The sequence below is a fragment of the Tupaia chinensis genome, unplaced genomic scaffold (assembly GCF_000334495.1).
Source record: "Tupaia chinensis unplaced genomic scaffold, TupChi_1.0 Scaffold000366_1, whole genome shotgun sequence".
NCBI lineage: Eukaryota > Metazoa > Chordata > Mammalia > Scandentia > Tupaiidae > Tupaia > Tupaia belangeri.
In genome coordinates this window covers 1049906-1062352 of record NW_006159863.1, presented here as the reverse complement: position 1 = coordinate 1062352, position 12447 = coordinate 1049906, and positions in this window count along the sequence as shown.

The window sequence follows — 12447 nt, the reverse complement described above, 5'->3', positions numbered from 1 at the left end:
TCTGGCGAGCGCACGTGCCCTATAGCAAAAACCTCTCCAAAAAAAGAAAAAAAAAAAGAAGATGATCTTCTTGGGTTGATTTTTTTGTGGGGTCTTTTGTATTTCTTGAGTCTGGATATTTGAATGCCTTTCTATATTTGGAAAGTTTTCCTCCAGGATTTCATGAAATAGATTATCAATGCCCTGATTTGTGTCTTCACCTGGTTATTCAAATGTTTGGGTATCTAATGGTACCTAGTATTACTCATGTATTATTCTGATTTTTTGGTTATTTTCTGTCTTTTTAGTGAATTTTTCTAGGTCAGAGGATCGTCTTCTACATCTGAGATTCAACCTTCTGTATGATCTAATCTGATTTTAATACTTTCAAGGGAGGTTTTGATTTTTTTGTATTACAGCCTTTGTCTCTAACAGTTCCATTTGATTCTTTTTTAACGGTGTGTATTTCCTCTTTCAGATTGTGGAAGAACTTCCTCACTTCCTGGAACTCATTGTCTCTTTTCTCCTACATTTTCTGGAGTCTGTTGTTTCTCTTCTCTTGCATCTCTGTCAGCTTTGTCACTATGAATATCCTAAATTCTTTATCTGACATTCCCACAAGTTCCATTGTACTTCCATTGTCTGTGGATGACAAGGGGCTGTTCTTTCCCCCTTGGGGGAAGATATATTTTCTTGATTTCCCATATTTCTTGTGCTTCTGCAGTGGCTTCTGGCCATCTGATGGATTATACATTACTTCCTCCCTTCTCGAAATTAATTCTGAGTGTTGGAGGTGTTCAGAAGGAGAAGACCTGCAGTATATCTGCAGTTCTGTTTTTCTAATCCTGATCAAGCAACCTGCACTTTTGTGGAACTGGAACTGGATATTACAAAGGCCTCATGGTTTCAAGGGAATAGGTGCATCTGGGCTAAGCTGCAAGGTTTCAACTAAGAATTCAGAGGTCTATAGGAGGAGAGGAGCTGTGTTCACTGCAGCTCTGTATTTCTCCCAGCTGCTCAGTTTGCAGGCGCTCTTCTCTGACTTTTCCTTATTAAGTGGTATATTCACATTAGGCTAATTGGTTAGATATTCCTGCTACTGTGAGCTCATATGCTTCACTTTACTGTGAGGCACTTCTATGCCTATTTCTCCCCAACTACTGTGTTTTGGAACATAGTATCCACAGAAAGGAATTTCACTTTAGATTTATAATGATGATTTTCTCCCTTTCTCCCCCTTTCTGTGCCAGTTCAGGTGGGTTTGAGGTTTTCTATGACCCTAAAAGTATTCAAAGGTTTCACTACTGTGTACCTAGATCTACCTAGACACTCAATGTGTGGGAGGTGAGAAGCAAGTTGAAAAAGTCAGGTAAAAGAAATGAAACAAAGAGAAAGAGAAAAAAAAGACAAAACAAAACAATGAAGAGGGAAAAATATTATTTTAAGAAAAAGGCAAAAAATAAGAACTATATGAAGTGCTAGCATATAACATGAAAAGGGCGGAGGCTTTCAGGTTAAAGAGGCAGAGCTAGGCCCACCTCAGACACACATGGATTCTGAAATTAGCAAGAGAAAGAAGAGGTCAGACAAGAGGTAGTACCTACAGATTTTTAAACAATTTATATATGAGAGAAAAATTTCGAGAGAAAGGGAGAGAGAAAGACAGAGACAGAAAGAAGACAGAGACCACCCTACCTGGCTTTTCACTGGGTATTGGGCCAGAAGGAGAGGTTTAGCGCAGAGGCTTTCCTTAAAGGGGCAGGGCTAGGTCCACCTCAGATGCACATGAATTCTGGTTTTTCAATGGGTGTTGGACCAGAAGCATGTTCTCTTACTTTGAAGAAGAGAAGGCTGTAGCCTGAAGAGGTGACTTGTCTAGGCATCCCAGGAGGAGGCAGGACCTGAGTATAGAGCTCTCGACCTCCTTTTCCCCTTGGCTTCCTATCTAAGTGTGGACCAGAGACCAGCACCCTCAGCACATCTAGGAGCCCGGTGCAAATGCAGCATCTCCAGCTTCAACCCCAGACTTGCTAGTCATAACCTGCCTTTGACAACACTCCCTGGTACTGATCTTCACTACATCCAAGAAGAAACGATAGAGACTTTAAATGCACTGTTGTTCACAAAATAACCCAAATATCCTGCACTCTGAACGGAAAAGAACAGTTCAGGGGGAGGGTGGAAGAGACTGAGCTGTGTTCATTTTCAAAAGCTCCATCTGGAGAGTCCTACCCTTCCAAGTGGATGAGCTTGGCAAGGACAGACCTGGGGTATGCTTGTGTGCACCCAGGGTAAGTTTGTTCTCATTCTCTCAATTATGCAGGCTTTTGTTCTGACTCTTGCCTGACTGAACACAGCACAACCATTTCACATCCCTCTTGACATCAAGAACATGACCCTTTGCAGAAAGGACAACCTTGGAAGAGTGAGAGGCCTTGACTTGAACTCTCTGGAGCCAGCACCTTGGCTCAGCTGTCACCCAGAGCCCTTGCTCTGCAAGGAAGAAACTGCAGCTTTCCCAGGAAACCAGCTGTTTGTCCCCACTGAAGATCCTCCACTCTTTGTATCATTTTCTACTTTGGGTTTTGGTTGATAGATACCCTCATCACCCATAGAGCATGAGCTTACTGGGGAGGCACAGCCCCTTTGCATGGTAGCCCCCACAGTACTTGATAGATAAGCAGGGTTGCCCATGCATTGGTGGACAGTGAGAGTACAGAGCATGCCCAAGAGCCATGGAGGCAGCCAGCCTCTCAGAGGCCTGAAGTAGGGACTTGTCCTTGTCTTCCCTTCTTTGGTTTGGGAAAGACTGACCTGTTGTTAGGAATTGACTTGCATCACTCCAAATGTTATACGTTGAAGCCTTAACCCCATACCTGAGAATGCGACTCTACAAATGAGGGAGTGCCTTTGACAAGAGGATTATGGTTAGTCACTGGGAGAGCCCTAATCTAATATGAGGGGTAGCTTTATAACACAAAGAAATCACCACACATCGAGAGGCACCAGGGGCACGTGTGTACAAAGTAAAGACCGTGTGTACAAAGTAAAGACCGAGAACAGAGGGAGAAGTTGGCCATCTGCAAGCCAAAGAGAGAGGTCTTGGGAGAAACTAACCCTGACCTTGAACATGCATCCTCTAGAACTGAGAAAATAAATGTCTATTGTGTGAGCCACATGGTCTGTGGTGCTTTGTCATGGCAGCCCAAGAAGACTCATGCGCCCATGAATATGCACAACAGACCAGGGTCTTAGCTACTGTTCTGTTCCTGGTTCACCCATTATTTTCCATTTCTGTGGAAAACAATAATTCTGAACTCCAAGTGGATAGGGTGTTTTGGTTTTGGTTTGGTTTTTTTAGAGGTTTTTGTTATGTGTGTGCTCGCCAGAGAAACAGAAAGCAAGAAATCACCCCTCCAGGAGGGATGGCCACACTGTAATCCCTTCTCCATTATCCCCTCAGGATCTTGCAGTTGGCTTGAATTTAAAGTCACCAGGTTTGGGACTCAAACCACGGTCTACTACGTGGGGTCTAGTGATATAACCATTATGCCATCTGCTGGCTCCTCTTTTATTTATGTTTAAAATTTTGTTATAAACAAATAATGGGAGGATATAAGAGTTTGTAAACAAAACATAAGTACTTTTCTCCTCACTGGAAAAGAGTCTGCCATGTATGTGATTACCTTATGGTTGAGGTCTTTATTAGCATATTTTAGAACAGGGAATGTATATATTCCTTTTTTCCAGGCATAATTATATTTCCTTTACAGCTGGGAAACCTATAGTCTAGAGTCTGATTTGGTCTGTTGCTTGTGGGCCCAAGGCCAGTATTTCTAAAGTGCTACACCCATGAGAACAGCACTTTCAACACACACACACACACATAAAGGCACTTACAGTTTATGCAATTTGTATGTACATGTCTGTGTTCAAACACTGCCTTGTACTTGTATTACCAGTTACTATTTTGTTGTATGGTTCCATCATATCTGTCTTATTACCTTGTATACCCTTCTTTATTTTTGTTTTTTATTTTATTATTATTATTTTAGTTTTGCCATAAAGTGCACGCACTTCTTCAGAGAGAGACAAAGACCGAGAGAGAATGAGAAAGGGAAAGTGAGAAATCATACCTCCTGGGGATATGATTTAAAATTCTCTGTTCAAATATCTGGTGTGACTTATGGCTCCTGAGCAAGGCTGACTGATTCTGAGCTAAAGAGGTGGAAGAAGATACAACATAGGAAAACCCTTCTTCATTCTCCTCTCAGGATTATGGGCATGTATACAAAGGTATCACATGTGATTTTCAAGTCACTAGGTCTGGGACTCAAACCACACAGTTGGCCATGTGGGAGAGAGTGCCTTAACTTCCATGCCACCTGCTGGTTCTTGCTCTTGGTTTTTAATAATGATCCATTTTAGTCAAAAGGGAGGCCCCTATCTCTGTCACAGGCAGTCAGCTCCTGCAAATCTGGCACCATAGGCAAGCTATCCATGGCTACTCCATAACCATCTCTTTTAGAGACTAAGTATGATTCTAAGGAAATGGGGTCACCTCTAGTTCCTCTCCAGCCTGAGATCCTAAGTTTTCTCCCTTCTCCTCCCAATATTTCCAAATAGAGCAGGCTCAGAGACTCAGACACTCGGCATTGGTTCTCCTAGTAACCCTGAAAGGACATCTGTCACTGAGGAGGTGGAAACCTCACCCACACCTGTGGCTCAAACTGTGATCTTCCTGTCAACCATGGTGGCTGGGACCCTTTCCCAAGTTGTACCTCCTTCCTGCCCCAGTAGCTCAGAATCAGTCATATCATGCCAGATATTTGAACAGAGAGAATTTTATATAAAGATTTGCTGATTAGCTATGGAAGTAACTAGGTCATGGGAAGGAAAGAGAAGGCCCTCAACCAGCAGCCAGTTGAGTGGGGAGGGGCATGTGTTGGGAGTGACAAGGGTAATTCCCCATTCTTTTCATGTCTATGGGATAGAGGGAAAGGCCTCTCTTCTCCCTCCTTTTTCACTTCAGCCCTAGTCTCTGAGAAAACCTATACAGGCCTACCTTCTGCATTCCCTGCTAGAAACTACTCTAGAACTAATACTATTAAAAGTTTACTTATTTCGGGACCAGAAGATGGTGTAATGATTACACCACTGCATTCCCACATAGTTGACCATGGTTTAGGTCCTGAACCTGGCAGCTTAAAACTCATCGGGTGCATGCGCATGTGTGCCCAAGATCCCAAGAAAAGAATGGAGGAGAAAGGATTGCAGTGTGGCCAAACCCCCTGGGGAGCGGGGGTGTGATTTCTTGTTTTCTGTCTCTGTCTCTCTGGCAAATGCACACACTCTATAGCTAAAATCTCTCTACCAAAAAAAAAAGGAAAGAAAGAAAAACGTTTATTTCTTCCATGAGCAAGAGAGACAGAGAGAAAGACAATACCCCTAACAAGGTCTTGATGCCAAAATCCACCCCCAGCCTCAGTCAGGCCTAGATCATGGTCAAAAATACATACCCACGTGTACTCAGGAAGTCTCTGGACTTGAACCAAGAAACTTCCATATGAGTCATCCTCATAGAGCATTGTATTTTACCTCCATCTGGCCCCTCTAGAATTAACCTTTGAAGATAGATTTAGAATCAGCACAGTGTGAGTGCTGGATGAAGGGAGCTGGATGGAAAGACACTTCTCTTTGCCACTGTCTTCCTTCCTCCCACTTTTCTGTTCCTGTTCTCCTCTCTCCTCGTCTGAAAGGTTACCCATAGTGGCAGAGACACTTACATTTCACTATTCTGAACAGACCATGAAAAATGTAACTGCACATTCTTTATACATGCATACACTCTGCTGATTACACATGATCACTACCACAAGATATTGAATCACTATTCAAGATATTGAATTGTATGATCTCAAAGCCCGGGATTCTAGAACTCTGCTTTGGCTAACCATAAAGCAGTGATTTTCAAAAATACTTGAGGACTAAGTTCTACTCTCAAATATTCTGATTTCTTTGATATGTGGAGCAGGATCTGCTTGACATGGGGATTTCAAGAAACTTCCCATGTGATTCAAAAAGTACAACAAGCCCAGACACTGTGACATAGTCAGTGGCAGAACTGGAAGCCACATGCTGAACCTGGTTTGAATCTCTAGCCCGGTCAGCCTGAAAACACACCAGGATCATGGCAGGCAAAAGGGAATCATGGCGTGACTGAACTCTGAGAAGGATGCTTTTCTCTCTTTCTCTCTCTCTCACACTCATGTACACACATACTCTATGATGAAAAAAAAACAAACAAACAAAGTGTGCAGCCAGGGCTGAGAACTATGCCCTGAAGTACACCCACATTATACGGGGACAAGTGGGTTCTTCAAAAAGTTCGTGGAAATACATGTGCTGGAAGGGACTACCTGTGGGGTTCTTACCAAAATAAACTCGTACTTTAATTTCATTTTTCACAAACTTTTTGAAGCTCTTCTGTATGTGACTAAATATAACCCTTAATTGTTGCCAATTCCTGCTTTCTAACATTGGCTCTGCCCAATCTGGCTTGAGTGGAAATGTTGAATTCACTCTGCACTCATTCCAAGACACTGGTAATTTCAGAGTTTTGACAGTTCTACCAGGTCTTTACAAACTTTTTTTTTTCTTTAACCACATGTATTATTTGAAGAAGAAAGGGAGAGGAGGAGGAGAGAAAAGAGAAAGAGAGAGAGAATAGCAGGCAGAGAGGCAGAAGACAGAAAGAGAAACAGGGAGAAAGAGACCGGTTGCCTTGGACATCATCTCTCTGACAGTGGTCATCAGCTTTCTCCCTCAAGGCTAGTGCAACCTTTCCTTGTCTTCTAACAGGAGCAAAATCTGTCTTTTCCTCTGCAGCAATACTGTATGAAAAAGATCATGGCCATATTCCTTGTGCCCTTTCCAGCAGAACTCACATGTTTCTTCTGGGGGAAAAAATAAATGGGAGAACTTTTGTAAAGACTATGCAGCAAGATTTTAAAAATAGAAATTTAAAGTAGTTTTTATCACAGAGGATATCTAGAACACAGCCCTACCCAGAGTTTGTGGATTATTATCATTTTTCTCTTTGCTCTCAATCAGATTAAACTACGTAGTTGAAAGAAGGAGGCATATACTGGTACCATGACATGGTATTTAGACAGAAGAAAATAAACAGGCACAATTCCTGCTAGTCTGGGTAATTCGATTGGAATGAGAAGAAATGGAAAAGAAACAAAACACAAACCAAAGGTCAGTTAATAATACGATTGCACGTAGTATAATGTTTTCAGGAAAAGTGAAAATGACAGCTTCCTTTTCAATGGCCTCACTAATATAGAAATGCTGATGTTTTACATTTTAATCATATCATTTAACAACCAACATTGTTGCAGAAGGGTGCGCTCCATGAAAAACCCATTTCCTTTTGTCATTTAGAACAGAAAATTCTTTCTTACTACAATTTAGATGGTAGTCATTCAAAATTATTTCCTTGTTTTCTTAAACAGAATTTATGTGTATAATACAATGCTGTAAAGGAGTAAGAATTACAATTTTTGACTATATAATAGTAGGATAATAGTGGCATCTCCCTGAGCCAATGGGTGGCATAATGGTTAAAGTGCTAGATCCCACATGGTAGACTATGCGATTTGAGTCCTGGACCCGATGGCTTGAAGGACATGCCAGATGTGTGTGTACGCATGCCCAAAGTCTCCAGAGGGGAATGGAAGGGAAGGGCTATTCCCTCAAGGGGATGATTTCTCATTTTCCCTCTTTCTGCATCTCTCTCTGATGAACACACAGCCCCATAGCAAAAAAACACTAACACCAACAACAAAGCATCAGCTCCCAAGGGAAAGACTAGGAAATCAGATGGAAGTTACTAGAAGTTGGCACCACCCAGTAGAGATAAGTAAAATTAGAACTTGGCTCAGTTCAAGTGGTGGTTTCAGTGCTATCAGCCCAGAACAGAGTCTCTTTAGCACAGTTATGGTGAGAAACAGGGTCCAAGAGTAAGCTTTCCTTATATGAGACAGGACAGTGTTTTGTTCAAAATCATAATGATGATGAAGAGTGCTTTGGAGAGATGTGCTTGGCCACAGGTAACTCACAATACCACAGTTCTAGGAATTAGGATCCATTCTTCCCTACTTCAGAATAGACAAACCTGGGCAGAGGAGGGTCTCCAAAGCCTGAGCTTTGGAGTTTCCCACGAGAGGTGGGAAAGGTGGCATTCACAAAGGAGGGGGTATGGGATTTCTGAGCAGGGGACCTGAAGAAAGGCTGTTAGGAAGAGAAAGGGAGAAAGGGAGCCCCTGAAGGTCTCAGCTTGAGAGGCTCCTCTCCTTAGGCCCAAGATCCACCTGGCTCTTCAGTAGTTGAGCTGGTCTAGAGAGATGGGGAAGCTTAAGACTACAGGATGAAAAGAAGTTAAAGATCAACTATCTTCTCTCCTCTCCCCCACCAACATTTTAGAAATACGGCAAAGGCCAGTGACCAGGGGTGGTATATTATAAATATGGCCATAGACAGGCTATATTTCAGGACTAAAAGAACAAGAAGCTTCTTCCTGATAGTCCTTACCCTACAAGCCCTACATACTCACCCTAGAGGCTGATAATCATCTCCCTATGGAGTGGAAAGAGAGGGACCTGCTTCTGTATCCACATTCAATTATACCCATTTTTAGTTTCTAGAATTCTCCCTCATTGTCAAGTTGTAAAAAGTAAATTCCAACTTTTTTATTAAAAAGGGATGGGAGCACTTAGGTTGTGGTTTTGCCAAAAATTCATATTCTAAACCTAATTGTGGAGAGACATCAGACAACCCCAAATTTTTAAGATAGCTGACCTGAGGGACTCAAAAAATGTCAGTGGTATGAAAGATAAAGAAAAAACTGAAGAACTTCTCCAGATTAAAAGAATCAAAACATGTGACAGATAAATGCAATATATGTTCCTGAGAAAATAAAAGAGAAGGGATTGCAGCGTGGCCATCCCCCCTGTGGGGTGATTTCTTGCTTTCTGACTCTGTCTCTCTCTGGTATGCTCTGGGCTGGAAACTATACTGGGTAAATATTACTGTATAGCTAAAGCTGGGGTAACTGATGACATTTGTATGTGGATTGTAGATAAGATGATAGATAGTATTGTATCAACATGGAATTTCCTTAATGTGATCATTATACCGGGGTTATGTGAGAGAATATACTTGTTTTTATGAAATACACTAAAATAGTAATGGGAAAAGGGACTAATATGTGTAAGTTACTTTGAAATTGTTTAGGAAAATTATGCACAAACACACACACACACACACACATACACACACTCACACATAAAGAATGATAAAGCAATACAAGTGTACTAAAATGTTAACCAGCTGATACAGTATATATGGAAGTTTTTAAAATACCATCATTATAACTCTTCTTAAGTTTGAATTTTTGTTTTGACAGGTTTTCGCTATAGGGCACGTGCGCTCGCCAGACAGAGAGAGACAGAAAGACAGAAAGTGAGAAATCACCCCCCAGGGGGGATGGCCACGCCGCAATCCCTTCTCCTCCATTCTCCTCTCAGGATCTTGGGCACGCACGCACGCACGCACGCACACACGCCTGGCGTGAGTTTTAAGCCACCTGGTACAGGATGCCAACCATGGTTGACTACATGGGAGTCCAGCGACATAGCCATTACACTAACTGCTGGTCCTTCTGTTACTTTCTTCAGGCAGTAGCCCTGCTGTCAGTTGGCTTTCTGAGCTTGACTGAAATTAACTTCTAGACTTCTCATACCAATGAAGTTATGTTATTTGGGCAAAACTAAGATTTGAAGAAGATATGAATCCAACAAGATGTTAGTTCACAGCCTTCACGTGGCACAGGGGTTATTGAGAAGTGTGTTGTTTATGTTCTACATATTTGGATGTTTTCCAGCTTTTTTCCTGTTATTGAGTTCTAATTTAATTCCACTGTGGTCATACTCTGTATGATTTAATTTACTGAGATCTGTTGAATGGCTTAGGATATGGTCTGTCTTGTTAACTGTTCCAAGTATACTAAAAATGGAATGTGTACTCTGTGGTTGTTGAGTATTCTGTCAATCTCAATTATGTGAAGTTAGTTGATAAATTATTTAAGTCTTTTATATCCTTACTGAGTTTCTCTGCTTGTTCTAGAAACTATTGAGAGGAGATGTTGATGTTTCCAACTATGATTGTAAATTTGTCTATTTCTCCTTTGAGTTCAATTAGTTTTTGCTTCATGTATTTTGAACTTTGATATTAGGTGCATAACTAGAATTAGTGTGTCCTCTTGATGAATTACCACTTTATCACTATGCAATGACCCTGTTTATCCCTAATAATATTCTTTGCTCTGACATTTACTCTGTCTGATTTTAATACAGAAATTCTACCTTTGGATTAGTATTTTCAAATATGTATCATCTATCCTTTTGCATTAGCCTATTTGGAGCTTCATATTTAAAGCAGGCTTCTTTTGGATAATATACAGTTACCAGAAAAGAAAGCCTAGAAGAAAATCATCAATGTTTCAGTCAAAAGTCATAAAATGCTATTTCACCAGTTCAGTCTCATGTACTTAATCTATCTTCTGTTGTGGTTTGATCTTCCTGATTAAATTCTGGGGTATAATATTCAACTCCAAACCTATGATTAAGTTGGCCATTTTCTTGGTTTTTGAACTCATTGTTGTGTGTCTGTATTTAATTTTTCTGGTCTAGCACTCCCTTCAGAACTTCTTGTAGATCTGGTCTGGTGCTGGTAAATTCTTTCAGGTTTTGTTTATCTGAGAATGTTCTTTTCTTCCCATATGAAGGATAATCTTGCCAGGTACAGTATTCTTGGTTAAAATTGCTTTTCCTCTAACATTTTGAATAGACTTTCCTATTCTTTCCTCACTTACATTGTTTCTGATGAGAGGTTCACTGTTAGCCTGATGGGCTATCCTTTGTAGGTAACTTGACGTTTCTCTCTTGCCAACCTTAGTATCTTGTCTTTGTGATTTTGTTCAATCTGACTATAATATGTCTTGGAGAAGATCTTCTTGCTTGATTCTATTTGGGGTCCTTTGTATTTCTTGAATATGGATCTTTGAGTGCCTTTCTAGGTCTGGAAAGTTTTCTTCCATGATTTCATGGAATAGATTATCAATACCCTTATGAGTCTCTTCCACTTCTGGGATACAAATTATCTGGATGTTTGGACATTTGATGGTATCTAGTATTTCTCATATATTATTCTCATTTTATGGGGCAATTTTCTCAGTCTTTGTGGTGGAATTTTCTAGGCCAGTGATTCTTCTACATCTGATATTCAATTTTTTTTATGATCTAGTCTGCTTTTAATATTTTCAAGGGAGGGTTTTTTATTTTTTTGGAGAGATTTTCACTATAGGGCGCATGTGCTCACCAGACAGACAGAGAGAGACATAGAGACAGAAAGCGAGAAATCACCCCCCCAGGGGGGATGGTCACACCGCAATCCCTTCCCCTCCATTCTCCTCTCGGGATCTTGGGCATGCACGCACACACGCCTGGCGTGAGTTTTAAGCCACCGGGTCCGGGACTTGAACCGCGGTTGACTATGTGGGAGTCCAGCGACATAGCCATTACGCTAACTGCTAGTTCTCAAGGGAGGTTTTGACTTCCTGTATTATAGCCTTCATCTCTAACAGGTCCATTTGATTCTTTTTTTTATAGTGTGTATTTCCTCTTTTAGATCTTGCAAGAATTTCCTCACATCCTGCAACTCATCAGCTCCTTTCTCCTGCCTCTTCTGCAGTTCATTGTCTGTCTTCTCTTCCATTTCTGTTAGCTTTGTCACTATAAATATTCTAAATTCTTTATCTGACATTTCCATGAGTTTCATTGTGCTGAGGATGAAGAGGAGTTATTATTTTCCCTGGGAGGAGAGGTATTTTCTTGCTTTCCCATATTTCTTGTGACCCTGCAATTATTTCTAGTCATCTGATGGATGGTGCATTTCTTCCTAATTCTTGAAGTTCAATCTGAGCGTTCAGAGGCATGCAGGAGGAGGTGATCTGCAATCTCTCTTCTGTTCCATTTTCAATCTTTGTGCATCAGATTCAGTGGGAACAAAGGAATATTCTGACCCTAATCATATCAGATGTTTGGATCCTGTTCACTTGGACCTGTCTAGACACTTAGTGCATAGAGGCCACTAGAAATGAAATTGGAGGGAGAAGTCTCAGCAGAAAATCTTCATTTTTAGTCAGGGATAGCAATATTTTACAGCTCAAATTTGGTATCCATCTCAGTGGGGCTTGCTTTTTTAAACATCCAATTTTATACTAATAATTTGTGACTTTTAATTTATATTTTAGACCATTTACATTTAATGTGGTTATTTATATGATTTGGTTTAAATCTACCTCTATTTGTACCTTTTGTTATTTGATCAATTTTTCCTCTT